At 34.6% G+C, this 23,384-nt stretch overlaps 1 long non-coding RNA gene across 1 annotated transcript in view; it reads left to right on the top strand.

The window, feature by feature from the left end:
* The window catches only part of LOC134472904 (uncharacterized), a 126,386-nt gene extending 104,417 nt beyond the window's left edge, over nt 1-21,969 (top strand). Inside the window, exon 3 of the long non-coding RNA XR_010042920.1 lies at nt 19,095-21,969. This is a non-coding gene — a long non-coding RNA (uncharacterized LOC134472904). The remainder of the gene's footprint in view (nt 1-19,094) is intronic.
* The last annotated feature ends 1,415 nt before the right edge of the window (nt 21,970-23,384 follow it).

The raw sequence follows: 23,384 nt of genomic DNA on the forward strand, positions 1-23,384 counted from the left end.
GCTCACTGACATCACCTCCTGTCCAGCTACAGACTGGTGCTATGAGACTGAAGCAATAGCTAGATGTGTTGTGGGGCAGGGAGCAGCAGCAATATAGAGGCACATAAATGTGAAAGACAATTTAGTGGCCCCTCCTATCCCGCATTTCCTCTTACCCTTTGCTGTCTAAGGACTATTCATCAGCATTACCATGCGCTGAAATCTCCTTTGAAATTTTAATCAGTTTAACATTGGTGTATCTATAGATTAGATGAAATAATTTTTGCTGTCTCTTCCGAGCACCTTTGTCATATGAATAGCTTACAGCACTCGTATTTCTCAGTATGAGTTTGTAGATATCCTTCTATTTCAATCTTGTTTTCAAAGGACAAGGTGGAAGATGACAATGGTAATGAAGATTAACTGAAAGACTAATTATTTAATCACTGATGGGGCAATGAAGATACAGCTAAATCTTCCTGTCACGAATATTCATAACTAGTTCAGTTTAAGTGCCAAATTTATAAGAGCAAGTGATCCATCTCTATCACACACCAATGCTTTATTTAAGTTAGGTTCAAAAGAATCTTAATTCTTCATGCAAAGCTATTCATTGCATATCAGTCCTAGAACACTGCTCCTTCCTCTTGCTATGCATTATACCCAACTTGTAATTAACTAGTTATTAAATTTAATCTTAAGTGGTTATTAATTATTAGAAATCTCCATGTTCCTTCAAATTCACAAAAGTTGTTTTTTACTTTTAATCTGACCACCAGCTTGATATTATCAGTAATAATTTTGTGTCCTATAATGTAGTAAGGCCCTCTATCTGAAAGCAACTTCTTACAGTGTTGTGATATCCACCTCTGTGCACAGTAGTTCTGATATAACTCTGTAACATAACTCATACCCAAGCACACTGTACAGTGTTAATGGATGCCCAACTAGACTGAAAGTGGCAGGGTAGTCCTCTATAAGGGAGACAAAGCAGAATTTTATAAAAGGGTGCAGTTATGCTAAGCTCAGCGCTCACCATTTGGATATGAATCCACTGAGTCCATGCCAGCTTGAAAAAAGCTACTTCCTGAGAAAAGATCTTGACATCCATTCTCTCTACACGAAAATCTCACAGCATCTCAACCAATGTAAATGTTTGTGCACTTGTATATTTAATCACATAATAGATGTACTTTATTTTATATCTACTAAAAGTGTACTTTATTTCATACTACTGCTACCAAAAGTATCTCAATGATAGCATATATTTAATATTAAATTCACATGATTAAAATGCAGAGTTGGTCCTAGAAAGTTAATGTAACAACTAATGTAGAAAAGGATTATTCTTGATTTTTTTCAAGTTTGTGTAATTATATCTATCACAATTAAGATGATAAATATATTAATAGAGAAGATATTTTCCCTATAACTAGTCAGTGATATGGTCTTTTCTCATATTAGGAAATTCAACAAATAAATATGATTCATGGAAATATCTAAATTACAAATAAAAATAGAAGTGAAACAGTTTAATATTTGAGGATAAACACCTCCATTTAAGTATGCATTTTAAACTCACTGTCATTGTTAAAACTATAAGGTTTTATTCAGAAAGGATGCATTGAACTATAAGCAAAAGTTAGAATTTCAACTTTCCTCTCTACTTATTATTAAGCATCGTTAAAATACAAAATCTGACTAATCATTCCCACAAACATTTTTCTTAATTTGTCCTTGAATAAGGGAGAGCAATCAGTAAACTTATACCCCACTAAACGCTGTAAGCAAAATTTGAGGTTCCAAACCATTCCTTTAACCTTCCGCTTTGTCTAACTATTAAAAGTCAGTGTTACTACTTTCATCAACTGTAAGGATGAGCAAAGATCTCCTGGCTTTCAATAATCTCTAAATCTCCCACACCAAAGCAACTCTTGCTGTGTATGGATGGCAGGCTACTAAAGATCTTGAAGGATATAAAGGCTTGTCATTCTCATTCACTGTGATATGTGAGTGCTTGAACAAGTCATGAAGCCTGGAAAATATCATTCCAAGTTGATCTCCAAGTATGATACTTTAGTTAAGGTAGAGTGTTTTCCCCCATTATGCACCTCTTTCCTCATCAATTGCTTAATATTTTGAAGCTTGTTTATAAATGTTGAAGCTTCCCAATGAATCAATTCCTCAACTCTTGTGAAATGAACTTCTTAGCACACCCTCTTTCTTGGGCTCAAGACTTTTGGACTCAGTCTTGTTTCTCTTCTCTGGACTCAGGACAAATGTTTGCATTTGTTAGATGACTACAGTGCTTCTTCTACAGGTTTAACTGGCCTTAGGAGCTTTCTCACATGGGCTTTCCAAGATGACACTTTTATAGAATTAGAAACAGCAGGAAAGATGAAATGTTAATCTATCCTTTCCCTTACAAATGAACTAATGTTAGACAGGTGAGGATTGATAGCATACAGTGTTTGTTGCTTTGGTCTCTCAAAAAGTTTGGTTGGTTGTAAATATATGTAAGTGAAGTATGGTTTCTCAAACATTCCAAATATTTTGTGGAATACTGACAGGGGAGCAGCATAGAAAGACAGAAAGGATTTTTTGCCAGGATTTTGCTTTGGACCTGCATATTAGTTTCCTATTGCTTTGGTAACAAATTCTTAAAAATTTAGTCGCTTAAGCGAAAGTATGTCTTTTCTCAATCTCAGAAATCGGAAACAGCATTCACATGACATTGTTGGGACTGTGTTCCTCATGGAGGCTCTAAGAGAAGACAGTGTGTCTCTTGTCTTTGCTAGCTTTTAGTGCCTGGGTGAATTCCTTCTCTCATCATTCTCTTTTTCAACTTCAAAGGCAGCAAGGATGGAATGAGTCCTCCCCCACAGGAGGGTGATGGTTCTGCATCCCTCTCCACTTATGGGGACCCTTATAATTACATGGGGTGCATGGGGATAATCCAAGACAATCCCCCACCCAAAACCCTTCTCCTTATCACACATGCCGCTTCTTTTTCGCCATGCAAGGGAAACATTCACAGGTCTGCTCATTAGGACAAGGACTTGGCTGGAGATACGCTCTTCTGTCTCTCACACTATACCTACAAAGCAAGGAGGGCAAACAAGGAACTAAGAGGGTTTTCATAAGAATTGTTGAGGAACTGTGTTTCCCATGGCATGACTCCCTTGCCTCTGGTAGAAATGTAGCTGCAGACTGTGGTTGAGAGCAGAAAGGAGTGTAAAGTATGCCTGGGTTAAACAAATCCTGTCTCTCCATTTACTAATCATGTGTCCCTAGGGGAAAAGTCACTTAAGCTCGCTGAGCCTCAATGTCTCACACCTGTGAAAGGCAGGATAAAAAATGAGCTTGTCTCCAGGGGTTCTTTTGAAGATTAAATGTTATATTCCATGCAAAGTGCTTAATACAATCCTTGTATACAATAAATGTTGCCTCTTATCTCTTTTGGAACTGTTTCTTACATATAACCTATTACGTAAATTACTGTGAAATGAATATTATAGGAATGACTTTGCCAGGCATGCTATTTTTGGATTTAATCATTTAATGATGTAATTCCTTTTGATTTTTCACTGTGTAGCAGAAGATACAGTTTAGAATGCTTAATCTCCAGCACTTTAACCATAATGATAAATTTCATACAGTAAAAAGAATTACATATTTAACTCTATTCTATTCATTGCAAGTTAAGTAGACTAAGCAGCAGGTTTACTTTCTGATCAGTTTGACCATCTTACTATAATGAAACTTTATATTTTTAAGATGTAGTAAAACATCGGTCACTGAGATGCTGCCTGTACATTATTACTCAGGACCCTGTAAAGCTTTTTCCATTATATGAGGTATTCAGTATTCATTTAGCTAACTAAAGCTTTTAGAGTTCATATTTCAGTTTATTTCAACACGACGTTTTCTTTTTTAAAAAATATGACATCCAACTCCAGGAAGAAATTTTCTGTTTTGACACTTAAAATTAATATTTAAAAACTGGATGGAATAAAATTAGCACTTCCCCTGCATCAAAGCAAAGCCAATCAAGACAAGGGAAAGGAAAATTTTGCCTGCCCCAGACAACTTAGATTAGCTGTCGCTCAGTGACTTTTAACTTTGAAAAATTCTTCTAATTTTTATCTTAAGCTATGCTTTAATATATTTAATTATATTTAAGCATCTTAGGACTCATAACTCGACCCGATTTTACCTCATTTTTTGCTCTCAAGCCTTAAGACGCCAGCCCAAGAAAACAAAAAGGGCCTGGCACAGAAGGCCAGGAAGGGCAGGAAGTCAAACAATTACATTTAACTACTCTGTGAGACAGAAATAATGGAATTTCTAAAGCAGACCTGGATTCAACCCAAACACATGAATGCTATGCACCCAGTTGTACTTACTATGCTTTGTCTCTATCCTCTAACAAATCAGCCCTATACTGCTTATAGATATTATAGGTTATTTCTCCAGAATCCAGCTGTTTTAATATTCTTTGAGGATTGGTCACTTTTGTCTTGGTTACCAGTAGTTTGAATTTGCTTCATTTAATGCAAAAAATACTATATAATAATCATAAACGTCTTTATGAGCAGAAGTCAGACTATAGTGTACTAAGGTTTTTAACAAGGAGAAAAATAGTCAACATATTTTATTTCACAATTAAAAGGTAGAAAATTTCCCTAATGTATTTCAAACTTAAAAGTTAAACTTCGTCTAAATGATTTTATAGATAGTGTTGCACCAGTATGAAAAATCAGTCTTTAAAATATTTCTCATCAGCACGCAACCTGCAGAGACACAGGCCTCACCTTGCTATTTTGAATTGGATAGAATTTTCTTGAAATATAACTTATTATGTTCACAATTTCAGACAGGCCATGGTTGAAAGTTCTTACCATCTAAAATAAAATGTAAACTTCCATCCACTTGATCTGAATCCTAATTCTCAAAAATCAAATCTATTCAAATAATTTTTAAATCAATTATATTTTACTCTGGAAAATATGATATTTATAAAGATAATGGAAATGGGATTCGATGGAAAACCTGACAAACACAAGTTGGTAGAGAATATAAGTTAAATTTAAGTAAACTGATCTAATTATTAGACATATTAGTAGAAAGATAGTTAATGGAAATTAAAGAACAGAACTAAAATTCAGTTGAAACTAATTTTGTAATAAATTAATATTATTAATATACAATTATATTTATCAAAAACATGTATACATATTGTGCTAGATATTTTCCAAATGAGAATGTGTATAGCTGAGACAGGCTCATGGAAACCACACTGTCTTCTATCTAAAATTAATTATTTTACTTTTTTGAACTAGAAACCAATGTGAGAGCACTAAAACTGTTCTACCAAGTAGAAAAACAAGTGTCATTGATGGTGGAAATTTTCTCAATAGAACCTGAACTCAGTTTCAATACACTTTATAGCTAAGCAACTACTACTAATACACCAGTGTTAATACATAAGATGAGAATGTCTTCTTATCCATGAAATAAATTGCCCTAGAAAAGTGTAAATTAATTAAACGGTGACCTTTCAACCCATTGTTCTCCTATGAATCATCTCTTTGTAGTGCCGCCCTAAGTAAACTGTTTTCAGAATAGAAAGGCAGATGAAGGGGCTATAAAAAGGATATAAAGGAAGATTAAGTGGCTAGAGGTACAGCTCAGGGTACAACACTGCTTAGTATGCACAGAGCCTTAGGTTTGATGCACACAACACCGTGCACGCATAATATATACACCAAAATCAAGCAGTCTATAGAAATAATGGAAGCAAGTTCTTTGGAGAATCCTTAGTTTTACTACATATTCTGAAAATAACCAACATAAACTAAAAGGAATAACTATTAGAATCATGAGAGACTCCTCTATATCTTAATTATGAATCAATAAAACCCTCTCAAAAGTACAAAAGTTTAGTCTTCTCAAAGCTTACATGCTGATTTAGGGTGAAAGAGACAAGCAAACAATGTGTCATGCTAAATAATGATAAGTAGGAGGGAGAAAAAGTAAAGAAGAACTTCCAGTTCACTTCTGAGAAACACGTAGAACTTGGAAGTTGTCTTCCTTTCTTCACAGGAAATAGCTCAGCAAGATGAAAGGCAATGTTTTCTGCTGTTGCTGACCCATTCAAAAACTGACACCAAAAGGCAAACTGCCTTTGAAACAGGGGAGGAAAGACACAGATTCAGTCTCCGAGAGAGCAAACATGGAGCACAAGGCAATGATGCCATAGCTGGTTAAACACCAAACTTAAATAATAATATTGACAAGAGTCAAAGGCCAGAGCTGTGCTTGCAAGACAATTGGAAACTGAGGATTACAGTCCTACTTCATGTCTTTGCTTTGCAAATTCCACTAGGTTTCCTTAAGAAAGATCCCTGTGGCTCCAGCAGGGAAAAGAAAGTAACCTTTGTGAAATAAAAACCCAGAGCTCTCCCCTTGTGGAGTCTTGTCATCTAGAGAGAGGACCATACAATAGCTCACCTGTGAAGACCACCTCAGCAGTGGAAAAGTAATTCATCCCTACTACACTCTTTCCAAGCCCTCCTAAATTTAAAAATAAAAAAAAAGGAGGGAGTGACATGGTCATAGGGGGCTGGGCTTCAAGGAAGGAGATGGTGAACACTGAATCAAAGATGGAAGGTGAGGGGAGCTGCCTCATTGCAGAAACATTTATAAAGGTACAGCCTAGAAACACAAACTGAGATTTATTTCAAAGAGGCCCAAGCACTCTTCTCGATAATTTAGGACTACTCAGAGCAAAAGTGGATTATAACTGTAAAAGAGCTGCAAGACAAATTATATGAGTTGACCAAGGGCTATTGTTTAGTGTTCTTTAGAAGAACAGAATGGCTAGAAAAATATGTATATGTATTTATGCAAAAGACTTAATAGCTGGAGTCACAGAGTGAGAGGCAAGAGAGTTTTCTCTAACAGTTTGCATATTGGAGACCTAGAGGAGCCAGTAGTTAAACTGCTCAGCCCAAGAAGGTGAAATCTGCAGAACAAGAGGAACCTAGGAGCAGCCCAAGGCTGAGAAGGGCTGGGAACTCCCTGAAGAGTTACTGCACTGGAAAGCTGCAGAAACTGCAGTCTTGTCCACAGGCAAGAGAAGCCCCAAAAGAGAAGCTACATAAGCAGAATATAGTTCTGCAGTGTCAGCCCACCGGCCTTCCTCTTGTCCTTTTACTTTATCTATGCTCCAAGCCATTTAGATGGTGCTACCCACAAGTGGAGTGGGTTATCCTCCCACAATTGGCTGGCCTACATGCCAATCATGTCCGGAAACACAGACATGCCCCAAGTTATGCTTTACTCACATGTTAAGCTTTCTTAGTCTAGCCAATTTGACATATCCCAATTAGCAGTTATAAGAAGGAAGCTCCATACAAAAGAGGGGAAGTTAAAACAGATTGCTGAAACAATTTCAAGACTTTGGGACCCATAACTACACATATTTTAAACCAAATCTTTCCTAGGTTATCATTTTTATACAAAATGCATATTGCCTCACTTCCTACTATATACCCCATAATTCCAACCTTCAGAAAACAATAGGAGGTATGCTAGGAAAGGAAGAAGGAAAGTCTAGAAAAAGAAAGCAATAGGGAGGAAACCCAGGCTATGATATAGATGTTCTAATTATTAGACAGATAACATAAAATGATTACCGTTGTCATGCTTAACTTTCTAACAGATCATTTATCATGCATTAAGAGGTAGGTAATGTAAGTAGAGACAAGGGCACTCCGAAGAAGAAACAAAACAAAATACTAACAAATAGCATGCAATAATAGAACTGAAAATGTATTTGATTGTCAAAAAATGGCTAAGAGGAAAAATCAGAGAATGTGAAGACGATTCATTGAAAACTTTGCAAATAAGAGGAAACAAAACTTCTCAAATTGAGACACAACAGGCAAAGGTATTAAACAATCTGAGAATGATGCTGCAATTACAAAAGATACACCAAAATTATGATTGGAAAATAAGTATAAAAGAAGTAAATGGAGCAGAGGAAATGTGAAAAGTAATAATGTCTGAGAACTTTCCAAAACACATGGCACAAACAAAACCACAAATACAAGAGCTCTAAGAATCCCAAGCAGAAAGAATACAAAAACAAACAAACAAACAAACAACCTCCAAGTGAAGCAAGCATTGCTCATTCAATATTCTCTTCTTCTCAGATTGTTCCTTTGACAAGTATGCAGTGTCCTTTGTCTTCTTAATCAATCTTGGCTTGAAATTCACTTTGTCTTAAAAGGAACTATTGCTGCATTCTTGTCTCAGGGAGAATTGTTTTTCATCCTTTGACTTTCAGTCTACAAATTTACTTTTGAATTAAATGTGTTTCTTGGATGCAGCATATTGTTGGATATTGCTTCTTGATCTTCCTGCCAGTCTGTGTCTTTTGATTGGTGAATTGAGACCATTAACATTAATTGCTATAACTGATACATATTGACTTATCCTTGTCATGTTATTTTCCTGTTATTGGCTCCCCCTTTCTTTTCTCCTCCAATTGTTTGCCTTCCCTGATGGATTCTTTCTTTTGAGGTTCATGGAGTGATAGTCCTTATTATCTCATTCTACAGTGTCCTTCAGAACATTTTGGAGTGCTGGTTTGGTGGTCACAAATTTCATCAGATACTCTTTATCATAGAAGTATCTTATTTCTCCATCAATTTTAAAAGATAATATTGCAAGGTACATCAATCTGGGTTGTAGGTATTTCTCCGTTAGGGCTAGAAATATTCTACTTCAAGCTCCTTGACTTGAAGGCTTGTGCTGAGAAGGCAGTCATGATTCTCATGGACTTTCCTTTTTAGGTGATTTGTTTCCTTTCCCTAGTAGCTTTTAATATTCCATTCTTGTGTTGAATTTCTGGAATCTTGACTATGATATGCCTGGCTGTAGTTTCTTTTTTTTTTTTTTTTTCATTGTGATTAATTGGAAGGTTCTAAATACATCACTTACCTGTATGTCAAAATTTTTCCTTACCAAGAAAGTTTTCTGCAATGATATCTGCAAACAGATTTTTTTAATATCATTTGTATATCTCCTGCTTTTTCTTTGATGTCAGTCAACCTTAAGTTACTCTTCTTTGCCTCATCTAGCAGCTGCTGGATTGATTTCTCATGGTCCTTTTCTATTTTAAAGGAATATTTATGTTTGTAATTGCTAACCACAAGTCTGTCTCTGTATCTGAGATCCTGTCCTCACATTGATTTAATCTGCTGCAGGTAATTTCAAAGGAATTTTTTTTTCCTGGATATCTGCTTGAATCTGTCTTCTAGATTCCATTTCTTTCCTATACTAAAAATTCATAGCTTCCAAAATTTTCTTAAGTTCCACTATTTTTAAAATCTGTATCTACTCTAGAGTCACTAAACATGGCTTGCATTGAGAACACAATATCTGCAGTTATCTGAGAAATTATTTCTGATATAATTTTTTTCCAGAGCCTTATTCATTTGCTTAGTTGTTACCACTTCAGAGAGGCCAAGTGGGTGGCTTTCAGATTGTCCCATCTCATTGCCCCTGAGTTTGCCTTTGGTGAACCGAAGAGGTTGCATTTTGTTTAAGTGTCTTCTCCTTTTCTTTGTTTGTTTCATTCTTTCTTTCTTTTAGTTTAATTCTTTTGGTGATGCTTTTAAATTGCCTATGGTAGGTTGCTTTATTGTTAGTATTTAGAACACTTAGATTACTGTATCTCTAAGGTATCTTCCAGGTTTAGCTTGTTTTTGAGTTTAGAGTCTGCTGCAAGATCCTACTTCTACATCCCACATTGGCTGGAGATAAGAAGTTGTGCCCATCCCTGTTCTTTGGCACTATACCACAGTATTTTCTATGACCATTAGTTAATCTCAGTCTTGGAATATCATGAATAATATCTGTTTAGAACAATTAAGTCACTTTTGATTAAAGTGATACCATCAGCAATAGTAGTAACATCAAGCACAGTCTAGAAAATTACAAACTGAGGTAGCCATTTAATGTGACATCTTCAGATGTATGAGCTAGATTTGTGGTTATGGAACAAAATCTACAATAAACCAGAAAATTATATGCAGGGGCTAAAGAGAGAAATGGGAGACGAGATTAAAAGTACAGTTGGAGGACAAAGGGGACTGTGGTAACTCTGTGAAATTGGGACAGAATACTGGTGGGAAAGAGAGAAGAAAGAAATGAAAAGAACAGAATAGAGCAACAGCCACAAAGAGGCTAGAAGCCACATTCATGCTCAAATAAAAACAAAGTGAAACAATGAAGGGGAAAGAAAACACAGCAAGAGCAAAAATAGAGAAAGAGAGCAATGAACGTCAGCAGGTGTCTCTCTGCTGTTACTGCTAGACAGTGCATGGAGACCGAGTTCAGATGCGTGTTACTCACCACTGGCAGTGCAGGCCCCCACATCCACTGCCCCCCTCCACCACTGCCTCTCTCCACGGAGGCCTCTGGGGTTGCAGCAGTCACTGCGTGTCTCTAGGTTTGAACTTCTACTCTATAGCAGTGAGTCCCATCTCAGGGAGAAGGTGTGATGGGCTGCTGCCTCCTTCTTCTTCACTGAAGTTTCTCTCTTCATTCTCAACAAGGGTTTCAATTGTCATTTCAGATCCTTCATGCATGCAGGAGACCTTCCTTCTGGTTTTCCTCATATTGCTAAATTCCAGCATCTGGATGGCAACTCTCAGAGAGCCTGTTTCTCTTTTGCTTACCCCTCTGTCATTGTAGTGTTTCCCCTATTCATTCAGTCATCTTAAACAAACAATGCTTTACCCAAAAAGTCTTAAGGGAACTAGGGATTGCAGAACTCAAGTCAAGTAGGAAAACAAGGATGAAAGTTCAGTTATTTCATATCAGATCTCATTCAAACAAGGTGAGGTACATATCTAAAACTTTAAAAAAAAATCATCCAATCCAGAATTTCTAGCAAAACCATGCTTTTTTTCTTTTCCCTTTTAAAATTTTTCCTCTTCTATTTTATTTTTGAAACTGGTTCTCACTATGTAGTTCAGGCTGGTCTTGAGCTTACTTTGTAGCCCACGCCAGCCTCAAACTCACAATGATCTCCTGTCTCATCCTCCCAAGTGCTGGGATTACAGGTGTGCACCACCACCCCCTGCAAAATCGCCCATCAAAGTAGAAAACAAAGACTTTCAGGGACACAAAAATATGAAGGAATGCATAGCCAGAAGAATAATTTTGTAAGAAAGTTTAAAAATTTTTCATGTTGAAAAAAATTATACAGGCTAGAAATTTACACAAGGTGTGATCAACACACCTTTTAAAAAAAACATTTTAAACAAAAGTTTTTTTTTTTTTTTTAAACATTGACTTCAGTAAAAGACGCACTGAATTGAGACTCTTGAGAACACTTCCTTGTCTTAGAACACACTTAGTCTGCCATTCCAGCCACTCCCTCAAACAATTCTGGATGTATCCTCCTGTGCCTTCCCGGCTGTCTGGGTATCTTGAATCAATTCAGATCTTTTAAATTTTGAGGTCATTTTGACTCTGAGGAAGAGTCACAAGTCCCATGACCCGATACAGTGAAAAAAGTGGGTGAGAACACAGCATAATGCTTTTTAAGGAGGCTGCTTTTCAATAGGAGGCAACCGGCAGTGGCATTCACAATTTGTAAAGAGAATTTTTATGTACCTGTATATAGATCTTGCCAAATACATAAAGGTCATTCAAAGAATAATTTTTCATCAAGTTTTAGAAAAGATAGATGTTGATATGTTCTTATATATCCCTAAAATGAAATCATTTCATCAGAGACATAATTGTATGACAAAAACCTATAAGTTATTTTGAAAGATAATAGTAGAAATCTACACAACTTCAAGGTTTGGTGATAGGCCCTAAAATACAAATCTCCATGTCATATGTTAAGAAAGAAGAAAAATTGGCTTCCTTAAACTAAGAATGTCCTGTCTTCCAAGGGAAGTGGTAAATACAGTAAAAGACAAACTACAAATGGGAAACAGTAGTTACAAAGTGTACATATGATGAGGGATTCAAATGCAAAATGTACAAAAAATTTAACTAGGCAATAATCACACAACTCAATTAAAAATGAAAAAAAAGACACAAACGCATCACCAAAGAAGACATAAAAATGTAAAATAAGTTTATTAACATACTTGAAATAATTTGTCCATAAGAAAACAAAAATTAAAAACAATAAATAATGGATATATCATTGCACAACTACTTAAAACAAGTTATAACAGTCTGGCAATACCAAGTGTGGAGGAAGACACAGAAAATCAAGAAACCTCATTCATACTCAGTGGAAATATCAAACACTACAACCACACAAGAAAACAATTGAAGTTTCTCACACAATTAATATAGTTTTCCTATCCAGTTCCGGAAGCTCGTGCTCCCAGGGGTTTACTCATCTGACTGAAAATTTGTGTCCATACAAAAACCTGCACACAAATATTTGCAGCAGTTTCATTCATCATTGCTAAAAACTGAATGCAAACAACTACCTTTTTCAACAGTAAATGAAACAATAATTAGTAACCTATGTCTACTCAATGAAATACCACTTCCCAGTAGGAAGTAATGAGCTATCAGTCATCGGAAATGTGGATGGTTCTTAAGTGAACTGCTTAAGGAAACAAGCCAGTCTTTCTATGTAGAAATTTTTAGCTATCTTTTCTTTATATATATATATATATATATATATATATATATATATATATCACCACTGTGAAATTTCTCTTCTTTTCTGAGACTCTAATGACACACATATTAAATATAGGTGGTTCACTCACACATAAGTAAAGCTTTTTGATTTTGGTTGCCTGCCTTCCCCTCCCTTTCCTTCCCCTGATCTCCCCTCCCGTCCCTTCTCCTCCCTTTCCTTGAACTCCCCTCCCTTCCCCTCTCCTCCCGTTCCTTTCTTTCCTTTTTCTCTGTCTCCCCATTCCTATCCATTTGGATAATTTGTATGGAACTAATGTTTGCTGATTTCTTCTGTCATCTCTGTCCCACTATTGAATTCATACAATGAGATTTTCTAAATTTAATTTTTTGAATTGTTCACATTGTAAAATATACATATGGTTCTTTCTTAATAGTTTTATTAAGGTATGATTAGCAAATGATATGATTCACTAACATAATACTCAATTTCATAGTTTTAGTCGATTCCTAGGCAATTACACCACAATCTGTTTTCTTTTAAAAGAGTTTCAGTTTGCTTTAAGAAAAACCTTGTAAATATGGAGTCATTCTTAATTTCCTCCTATTTTGCTCCAACACTACACAACCACTAAACTAGTTTGTATCTATGTGGCTTTCCTGATAGAGGTATTTTATATAAATGTATTCATATGACCTTTTGTCTGTGGGATTGGTTTTGTTCACTTAGCATACTGTTTTCACAATTCACCACGTTGTAGCATGGAGACACAGGTCATTTTATCACCAAAGGATATTAGGATGAGTTGATTTACCATTCACATGAGTTCTCAGTTGAAAGAAACTAGAATTGTTTCCATATTGTTATTGTTATGAGTAATATCTCCATTGCCTTTTTATTTTTCCAACATCAGATTTATTTTCTTATAAAACCTGAAAAGATAATTATCATTTATACAGATTGACAAGCTGACTAATAGGCCAAGGAACATGCAAAATATGTAAGGTAATTGTACTACGTCAGGAAACACTTTAAGTACACTGTCTATATTGGATTACTATACATTTTTTACTCTTTCCTTTTTCCTATTACTGTATCTGTCTTCTAGTATGCTTTACATGCTGAGTTTTTATTATAAGAGAAACCATGTGGTATTTAAGCACGTAGCTCTATTTAACATTATGATCTCAAGATGCATAGATTTTCCTATAAATCATTCGTTCATCTTTTTAAAAGGCAGAGTAGTGCTCCATCCTACATACAGTTTTTGTTTGTTTTGTTTTGTTTTTTGGCCCACAAATTTAGTTCTTTCTAGGATTCTGTTACAGACCAGAATCAAACACAATGGTTAGGTCCAGTGTTGACATTTTGGGAACATTTGACTTGGTTCTCACCCAATTTAGTCTGTAAACCATCTTGGAAAGAATTTAACTCATGAACTGCGGCATCACTGTTGTCCTTTGCAAAGCAAAGTGTTTGAAGAACCAAAGCATCTCTATGAATGCCACATGTTAGTCTATTCATCCGCTGCCGGGCACATAGTCTGTTTCTGAAATTTAGTTCTTAGGAACTGTGCTGCTGTAACATGGGCATGCATACGCCATCGTGGTGTGATATTTTTAATCTCTTTTGGGAAGATACCTACAAGGAGAATAGCTGTATAAAGTGGAATTACTAATTTTGCATGGAGTCTTCACACTAATTTCCATAGTGATTGTATAAGTTTGCATTCTCAGTAGTGGAGAAAGGTTTTCTCCTTATAGCTGGTCACCATTTGTTACTGGTTGATTTCTTGAAGGTAGCCATTCCTTCTGGAGTGAGATGGGCTCTCAGTGTTGTTTCAATTTGATTTTTTCAAATGACTAGTAACATGAAACAATTTTTATATATTTTGTATATTTATTTATTTGTATTTCTTGATCTCAGAAATGCCTATTCATTTCAGATACCATTGCTTAATTGGGTCATTAAATTTTGGGGGAAACTGTAATTTTTTACAGTTCTTTATATATTCTAAATGTTAGTCCTTAGTCTGTTTTGTGAGAATGTTTTCATTTCTTTTAGGTATAATGTTGTATTATGTAATTCCTCTATGTTTAACATTACGAGAAACAAATAACTTGTTTTCCAAGGATATTACATCACTTCACATTCTTACCAACAGTTACAGTGTTTCTAATCTAACTATAACTTATTCTCATCTATTTCATTATTCCCATTCCTACGTATGTGCAGTGGTGACTTGTTGTGTTTTTAATAGAACTTCCATAATAAATAATAACATTGAAACTTTTATAATGTGCATATGAATTGATGGTATATCTTCTTTGGACAAATGTTTATTCATACCTTTGCCCTTTTTATTATTCTATTTATATCTTTACAGTCAAGTTATAAAGATTCTTTATGAAATTCAATTTTTCTTTTGTGTTTTTTGTATCATACCTAACATAACTGCCTAAGCCAGTTTTACAAAGATTTGTTTTTATTCTACATTTTTGTAAATGTAGTGATTATACTTGGATCTGAGATGAATTTTAAATTAATTTTTGTTTAGTTTATAAGATAATGGACCAAATGTTTTATTTCCATATAGATACCCAGTTTTCCTGAGAACATTTGTAAAGACTTTCCTCTCTGAAATGACTTGACATTCATGTCAACAATTAATCACTCTTAGCTGAAAAATTTCATTGCTGAGCTCTGAATTCTATGTCATTGATCTGTACGTCTAATTTTGTATGAGTGTCTCACCCTCTTGGTTATAATTGCCTAATAAGAAATTTTGAAATTGAGAAATATGTATCTTTCAAATATTTTCTTTTATAAAAAAGTTGTTTAGGTAACTTGATATCCTTAGAATTTTTCCATAAACCTTAATATCAGCTTTTCAATATCTTTGAAAGAAGAAGTTGTGAATTTGATGGCTTATATTGAATCTACAGATAAATTTGAGTTCCATTTCTATCTTTTTTCTGGTACTGGGGATCAAACTCACAACCGCATGCTTGCAAGACAGGTGCTTATTGCCGTTGAGCTAAATCCCCAGCTCCACTATTTCTATCTTAATGATAATAAATCTTCCATTCCACATACATGAGATATCTTTAGATATTTTTAATTTTTTCAAAGAATATCTTGCACTTTTATTCTGTATGCATCTATTTCCTTTTTGTTGTACTGATAATTGAATTGCTTTCTTAAATTTACCTTTAGAATGTTTGCTATTATTGTATATAAATATAACAGTACAATAGACTTCTTAAATTTCTGTTTCATAGTGAAATTCTTTAAAGTTTTAGATGTCAAGTGAACCTTACACTCCTAAATTACTATGACTTGTTCACAGTGCATGATTCTTGTGTGTGTGTGTGCACGTGTGTGTGTGTGCTGTTTATTTGGCTTGCTTTAGATGTTACTGAATTTTTTTTTTTCATTTGTGATTGTAAGAGACGTTGGTTTGTTGATTTCTTGTGATGTCTTTGTTTGGTTTTGGAATCAGTGTAATGCTAGCCTCAAACATGATGAATCTACTTTTCTGTTGTGGAATTCTATATTTAAAAGACATCACTACCGAAGCTGTCTAGGTGGTGAAATTTCTAATTTTTTATAGGTCTATTTAGGCTATTTTATATTAAAAAGACTATTGATATTTTTTATTAAATCAATTTTATCTTTTGTCATTTCAAGAATTGCCCATTTAACCTAACTTATCTATCTGTTGGCATATTATTGCTTGTAAAATTTAAGTACAATAATTTAAACATCAGTAAAGCCAGTATAGATGTACCCTTTCTTTGTTTTGTTCCATTCTGTTCTTTTTTTATTTTATCTTTTTGAGACAAGGTCACTACAAAGTTCAATTTTGCCTTAAGCTTACTCTGTAGCCCAGGCTGTCCAGAAATTCATCTCTGTCCTATCGCCTCCGTCTGCCTCCCGAGTGCTGGCATCTCAGGTGCGCACCACCACACCAGGTTTCCTTGTCTCATTCTCAAAGTTAGTAATTTTCAGTGTCTCTTTTCCTTCTGAGACTGTGAATCTGATATTTTTCAATTTTTTTGACCACTTTACAGGTTTGCCTTTAGTTTTGTTGATTTTTTTTCTATCTTCTGCTTATTTCATTTCATGTCCATTGATCATGAGTAGTTTTGTTTATCTACTTGGATTGGATTTGCTGATTTTTTTCTAAATTATTAAAATAAACAGTTCACTGATTTGAGATTTTTTCTTATTTTAATATAAACATTTGCAACTGTAAATATGTAATATACTATTTTAAGCACATCCCATAAGTTTTGTCTACATTATTTTAATATTTTCAAAGATGTCCTAATATCCTTTGCAATTTCTTCTTTGATACACAGGTTCTTTAAGTTTGATTTCCATTAATTTGTGATTTTCCCAATTGCTTCTTTTATTAGTTTCTAACAAAATTTCATTATTATGTTTAGAGAACACATTTTTATTTTTTCACTTCTTTAAAATTTACTGAGGCTTGTTTTATGGCTTAGCATATGGTCTATCTTGAAACATTCCCTGTGCACTTGAAAACATACATTCTGCTACTGCCATTTGGTGGAATCTTCTATTTGGGTCTAGTTAGTTTATAATATCATTCCAGTCTTCTGTTTCTTCCTAAGCTTTGTTTTACTATCCAGCATTGAAAATAAGCATCAAAGTAACCACATCGTTATTAAATTATCTCTCTCTTGCTTTCATTGTTTCCTTTTTTGAGCCATTTATGTATCTGCCTGTGAGTTTGGTGTGTGCATGTACACATGTGTTTATATAGCTTTTATTACTCATGGACTATTTCAACTTGATTGTCTAGCGGAGTATTTTTGCAACACTACTTTAAGGTCCTTGCCAGCTCAATCCCATTTTTGTCATCTTGTCCTGAGTGTCTCTTGATTCTATTTTCCCATATGAGTTGAGATTATTCCTGATTTTTCACATGCCAAGTGATTCTTGCTTGTATTGCATTCATTGTTGAATATTTACAGTCTGAAACTCGGAGACTTATTTATATTCTATAGGGGATACTAACCACTTATTTTTTTCATAGAAGCTGTGATTCTGATATCATCTTATCTTTATTTCATTTTCAAAATTTGTACTGGTATTTGTTTGCCACACATAAGGAATATATTTGTAGTGAGATGTTGATACATAGACGTATCACATCTGGATCCATTGTTAAAGCCTTTGCAATGTTGATGTTATTTTCTACCCTGCATATGCAGACCTCAGTGGTCAGCCTGAGATCTGACCAGAGTTCCATCCATTACCTCAGCCTTGAAATCACTGGCTTGCCATTTAGAACAAAGTTCAAGGTTTAACCCAAAGACTGATAAACAAAAATGCCTCTTTCCCATGCTACTTCCTTTCTTTGATCATAATTTACTTTCTAGTCCATTGGGTTTCACTTTTCAGTCCTCACTTCAAAAACTTGCATAGCCTGCAGGATCAAGTAACAAGACTAAAAAAGAGGAAAACTCTCAGCAGGGTCTGGTCCACCATACTGGGAGACACAGATCCACCTGAGGGAAAGTAAGTGTCTCTTCCTTTAGAGTTCTTGCTGCAGGACCGCTATACAGTATGGTGGAATAGAACAAAGAAAACAAGAAGAAAACTTAAGATCCATCCCTAGTCTCTCTTAGATTTAGGAGCTTTCTTTCTGTCCCTCAAGACAGAGCTAGAGACTCTCTCTAGCTCTGAACCATAAGTCCCACATCCAACTGCTGGACTGCAATATGCTCACATGGAGAGATGCCGTGGAAACAGCACCATAAACCTCTAGTTCATTCAGAAGTACTTCACTTCCTGGGTTCTTCCCTTTGCTCCCTGCCAGCAGTGGGTTTGCAATGTTACCAGTTCTTACTTATGCATTTCATGCAGTTTGATAGTTGCATTCAATGAGAAAAGCTGGCATGTGTTTCTACAGGAACTAGTAAGCTATCCTTTTGCAAGTAAAACTTTTCAGTAATGCAGAAAAACTTTAAGCATGCCTAAAATTTAGTAATTAAGTTTGTTGTTTTTTACATTTTGTGAAACCTTTTTGGGAAAAGAGGTCTTTTAGAAAGCAGGAGAGATCCCACCTGACGTTTTACTTAAAACTCTGCATGAATGCTATAAGCTCAACCCAAAGCTAATGTAAAATAGTTTTTATGATGTTTTGTCTTTTTGATTCCCTATTTCACTCTGTCCAAGACTCCTCCTTCTTTTTGTAGACCCTCATTTAAGTATATCTTCAAGAGGTCTAGCTTCCATAGAATGTCTGCTGGCAAGAGGAGATTTCACAAGTTTTGATCTTGGAATAGCCCTAGTCTTCTTTTAAAAAAAAATAAAATGAAAATCACATTAATTCCACTCTCAAGTTTTGTCATTGTTAATTTACAGTTTTTATTTTTCTTTCTTTCAGATTTCAAGAGGGTTTTTGACATATTCCTGTCCGTAAGAGAACACCGGGGAAGAGGTCATTAACTTAGAATGAAGAAGTCATCTTTTCCAGTTCTGGTGATGTTATTTGTACTCATGGCTGAAGTCAGGCATATTATTGGACTGAAGATTTTCATTAGACACTTTGATTCCAAACATTAGATCCAATGTCATCCCTTTTTTGAATTGAGTTAGTATATAACCACAATTTCTGGTTTTGTATAGGTATATACTTATATAAATGTTTGATGTCAGAAATCATGTTAGATTTTAATCTATCCTGAATTTTATGGGAAACTAGATTTTGGAGATAAAAGTGATTTAGCCAAAATGTTATAGTTAACAACAAAAGTGGAACAGGATTGAAAGAATTTGACATTTAGCAAGCTAGTATCCACATATAGCATTGTGTCTTAGAAATTCAGGCTTTGGGAAAGTGGCTTATATCACTTTGCAGTTTTTCAGCATCTTTTTTTTTTTTCTGTTCCATGAGGAAAATTACAATTAGATAGCTATCTTCATAGTTATGATTAGATGTTGGATATTCTTATGGAATCAAATATGTATGTAGAAAAAAAAATATGTTGAGTCTGACTCAGGGAAAAAGCTAAAATCTCAGATTTAATCAATAAGTACATTAAAGCCTCTACTGATCCTGCTCATACAAAAAATTCCATACATAAAGTCACTCGACAAATTCATTTGGCGAGTTAAATGAGAGTATATCTCCTAATTTGTTTTCATATTTAATTATCCATTTATTCTTTTGATTCATAGGCAGTAATTTCATATTGTTGATTCCCTCTTGACCTTGTGCTTGTAACTGAATCCTGAGATCTGGCGTGGGGCCCAGGAATATGTAGAAAATTGTTTATATTAGCAGCAGGCTGCCTTGACTGCAAGGCTTTGATTTAACATTATAACTGTACTAAAAGTAGCAAAGCTTTCCCATGTACTCTCTATTCTGTTCAAATCCCTTGTCATTATAACAGATGTTTGGATTATTGTTCTGTAAACTATGTCAGAATTTCAATCTCTAGTATCTGTTTATTATTCTCCAAGGGTGATATTACAAATGTTCTCATGCACAGTTAATACTTATAAAACAGTCTGTCTTATTTCCCACAAAAAAAAAATCACAGCAGAAAGTTTTTGTTAATCAGAGTAAATATACCTAGTTTAGAAAAGATTGTTTTAAGTGCTCATGAATCAAAGACTCCAGCTAGCAAGAGGCAACATTTCAAAAGATATTCCAGTCGTTTAAAAAGAAAATACCATAGCTTTCATCTTAAGCCTCATGAAATACTAATTTTTAAAATTGATTTAAGTACGAGTCCAGATAAAATGTCGCATTAAGTATTTTTAATGATTTGAGTCTGATAGTGAGATATAACCTACTTTATATTAATGCCTGTGAAAACCATATCAGCTGATACAACCTCAAAGTTTCAAATGTGTAATATGATCAAAATAAGATGATTTGTGGAATAACACAATGAAAGCTCAGTTGTTTATAAAGATATTGGAAATATGTGGTGAAGACTCCAACGCTTAAAATTTGTACTTGAGTAGCAAACCCTATTACATTAACAGAAAAACAAGCCAGCTGACAACTTTTTAAAATACATTTTCAAAGCCTGAACTGTTAGTTTCCTCCTGTTGTTTGAATGAGTTATGGCAGCATTTACAAGGGCATGAAATAAGATTTCCTGAGGTGATTCGGTCCAATTGGATATTGATGAAGAACAAAATCTCTGGAATACCATTTGTTTCCCCTCCAGAGTTTTATATTTTTATCTTTTAATTTTAGCTTACCAGAGAACTGTTGTGTTCTAAACAGAGCCCCTATAAAGGAGCAGTGTTCCTTCGGAGCACAAGGACAAATACACAGTGCTCTGAAGAAAATCTGTGCCACTAGAAATCAAGGCTTTCAGCTCTGTAGCTGGATCCATCTCCATGAAAAGAACCTACAGCTCCCTCTTACCTCATGTGTATCCCTACATTTTTATAATTTCAAATCTTTAGTCCTTCCTCTTTTGCATCTAAAAGTGACATTTTAAAAACCAGAAAGGGGTAGGGAAACCAACTGTTCTGAAATGATTTAGAAGGGGAATGACAGAATTCTTCAGGGAAATAAAACGAAAGGGGAAGGGAGAGTTTATGAAAAAGGGTCAATTAGCTACTCAATCAGCCCCTAGAAGAAGGTGTGGTAGCTTTTACTTCATTCATTTTGCCTTTAAGAATGGACAGATATAACAGAGTTTGGAGTCTGCAAGAATATCAGCATACATTATGCTTGCATTTAGGGTTTTAAAAAACAAAGGGAGAGAAAAAAAAAAAAACAAGGTCAGCTTCGGAAATGATGAATGCCTTTTTGCTGAAAGCTGCACTGAACGTCCTTGAGTTTAATCAAAACTATTTGTTTTTAGTCAGCTCTGCTGTTGTCTCTTTTACTCGTGTCCACTGATAGCTTGACATTAATGACATCATGAATCATGTGAAGTGGCGGCTTGGGTTTGGTAGCATTTCAAGTGTTTGCTGAGATGTCCTGGGCTATCTGAGGGGCTGGTGCAAGGTTGGATATCACCCTGGACTGAATCTTTAGTTTATGGCATTGTTAGGTCAGTAAAATCATAGGATGCCTTATTGATCTTGATGGGCCTTCTTTAAAAAATGTCTGGACACTCATGACACGCAGACTTTACAAAATTACTGAATTGACGTATTTACCTTCAGTTCATTTTTTTTTTTGAAATTCTTAAAAGCTTATTATAAAACAGCACATTAAAATCAAAACTTTCTCATTGCTCTGGTCAATCCCCATGACCATTCCTTGATGAGCATCAAAACATCGGTCTCCTCTGTCCTGTTTACTCTGCACACTGTACAGGCAATTGAGGCTAGAACAGTGTGTACGATTTGAAGAAATCCATCACTTATACTTTCTAAGAGGCTCTTGTTAAACATAAAGCATCATCCGTACTTTGGAAATGCATTATTTGAAAAATGCCTGGCTTTTATCAGTTTTTTGTTTCAAAATGATTTCACTGCATCATTCTGTGTTTATGGCTTGTTATCTGTGTGACTGTATTCTTAGAACATGCTTTTCATGATCATTGTACTCCGCTGTTAAGGAAACAAAACATTACTCTTCAACAGTTGCTTATTTTATGGTGTCTTTATATTACAAATCTATCTATATCATGAGAATGATATGTAGATCAATTACATCCACATTGGGCCAATGCATTAACAAGTTGAATAGATTTCTTTGTTTTATAAGGACACTGGCAAAAGGAAATGTCTTTCCTTCAGTCATGGGAAGGAAAAGCATCTTAAAATGTGTATTATGCATTGTAACAGAGCATTTTTCATAGGGTAGACACAGTTAAGCCAAAAAATATGAATGCTTGTCTAAATAAAGTTTTTCACCTACATCCCAAGTATATCAAATTAAATCATTGGTATATAATCCTAGAACAAGAACTGAATAGCATGACTATCAAATAGTATCAATCATTTGACAAGCTGGAAAATTTAAACTATTTATTTTCAACGGAATTGGAGAGAAAAAAAAAATGTCGCGAATGGGTACTAATTCCCAAAACTATATTTTCAGATATTTATCATATATTTTTATAAAAATGCTGAGTTTATTTTACCACATATTAACAAAGATTTATAAACATCTAGTGAAAATAATCCAATTTGAGATAGCATTAAAGATTTTGGTGCTTTTTAACAAGATATATTGATACTATAAATGGGTTTAAACAGTGTTTGCGTCTTCCCTCAGAGACCACTGAGTCTTAATCTAAAGAATGTTTTATTTTTTCAATGATTCACACAAGAGATGTAACAATTATAATGGTAAAGAAAACCACAGGTGAACTTCATGTAGTTAACTCCATATTGTCCAATGCATTGTGACACATTTCTAGGTTTTCTAGGCAAGTGTTTATAAACCCTAAATTAATGTTATGATGAACTGTTTAATTATTGCAAAACCTAAAAGAATGCCCTAAACATCTTTATATTTTTTTAGGATGTCTATCACTGTACTTTATGAAGCATATTCTCATGAAACAGAGTTCTATATATATATTATTTTTTCCACTCAAATTTTGACCTTTCTTTGTACATCTGTTCCCCAACTTATGACAAGTTTGCTTTTCCCACTGAGTACTTAAGGATACTTGCTTTGATATGATCAATGTATGATAGAAGCAGACAGGCAGTATTTTTCTTTGGATTCAAACTACCCACTATGGTG

The sequence above is a fragment of the Cavia porcellus genome, unplaced genomic scaffold (genome assembly GCF_034190915.1).
Source record: "Cavia porcellus strain 051 isolate PalLab524CR breed Dunkin Hartley unplaced genomic scaffold, mCavPor4.1 scaffold_2, whole genome shotgun sequence".
NCBI lineage: Eukaryota > Metazoa > Chordata > Mammalia > Rodentia > Caviidae > Cavia > Cavia porcellus.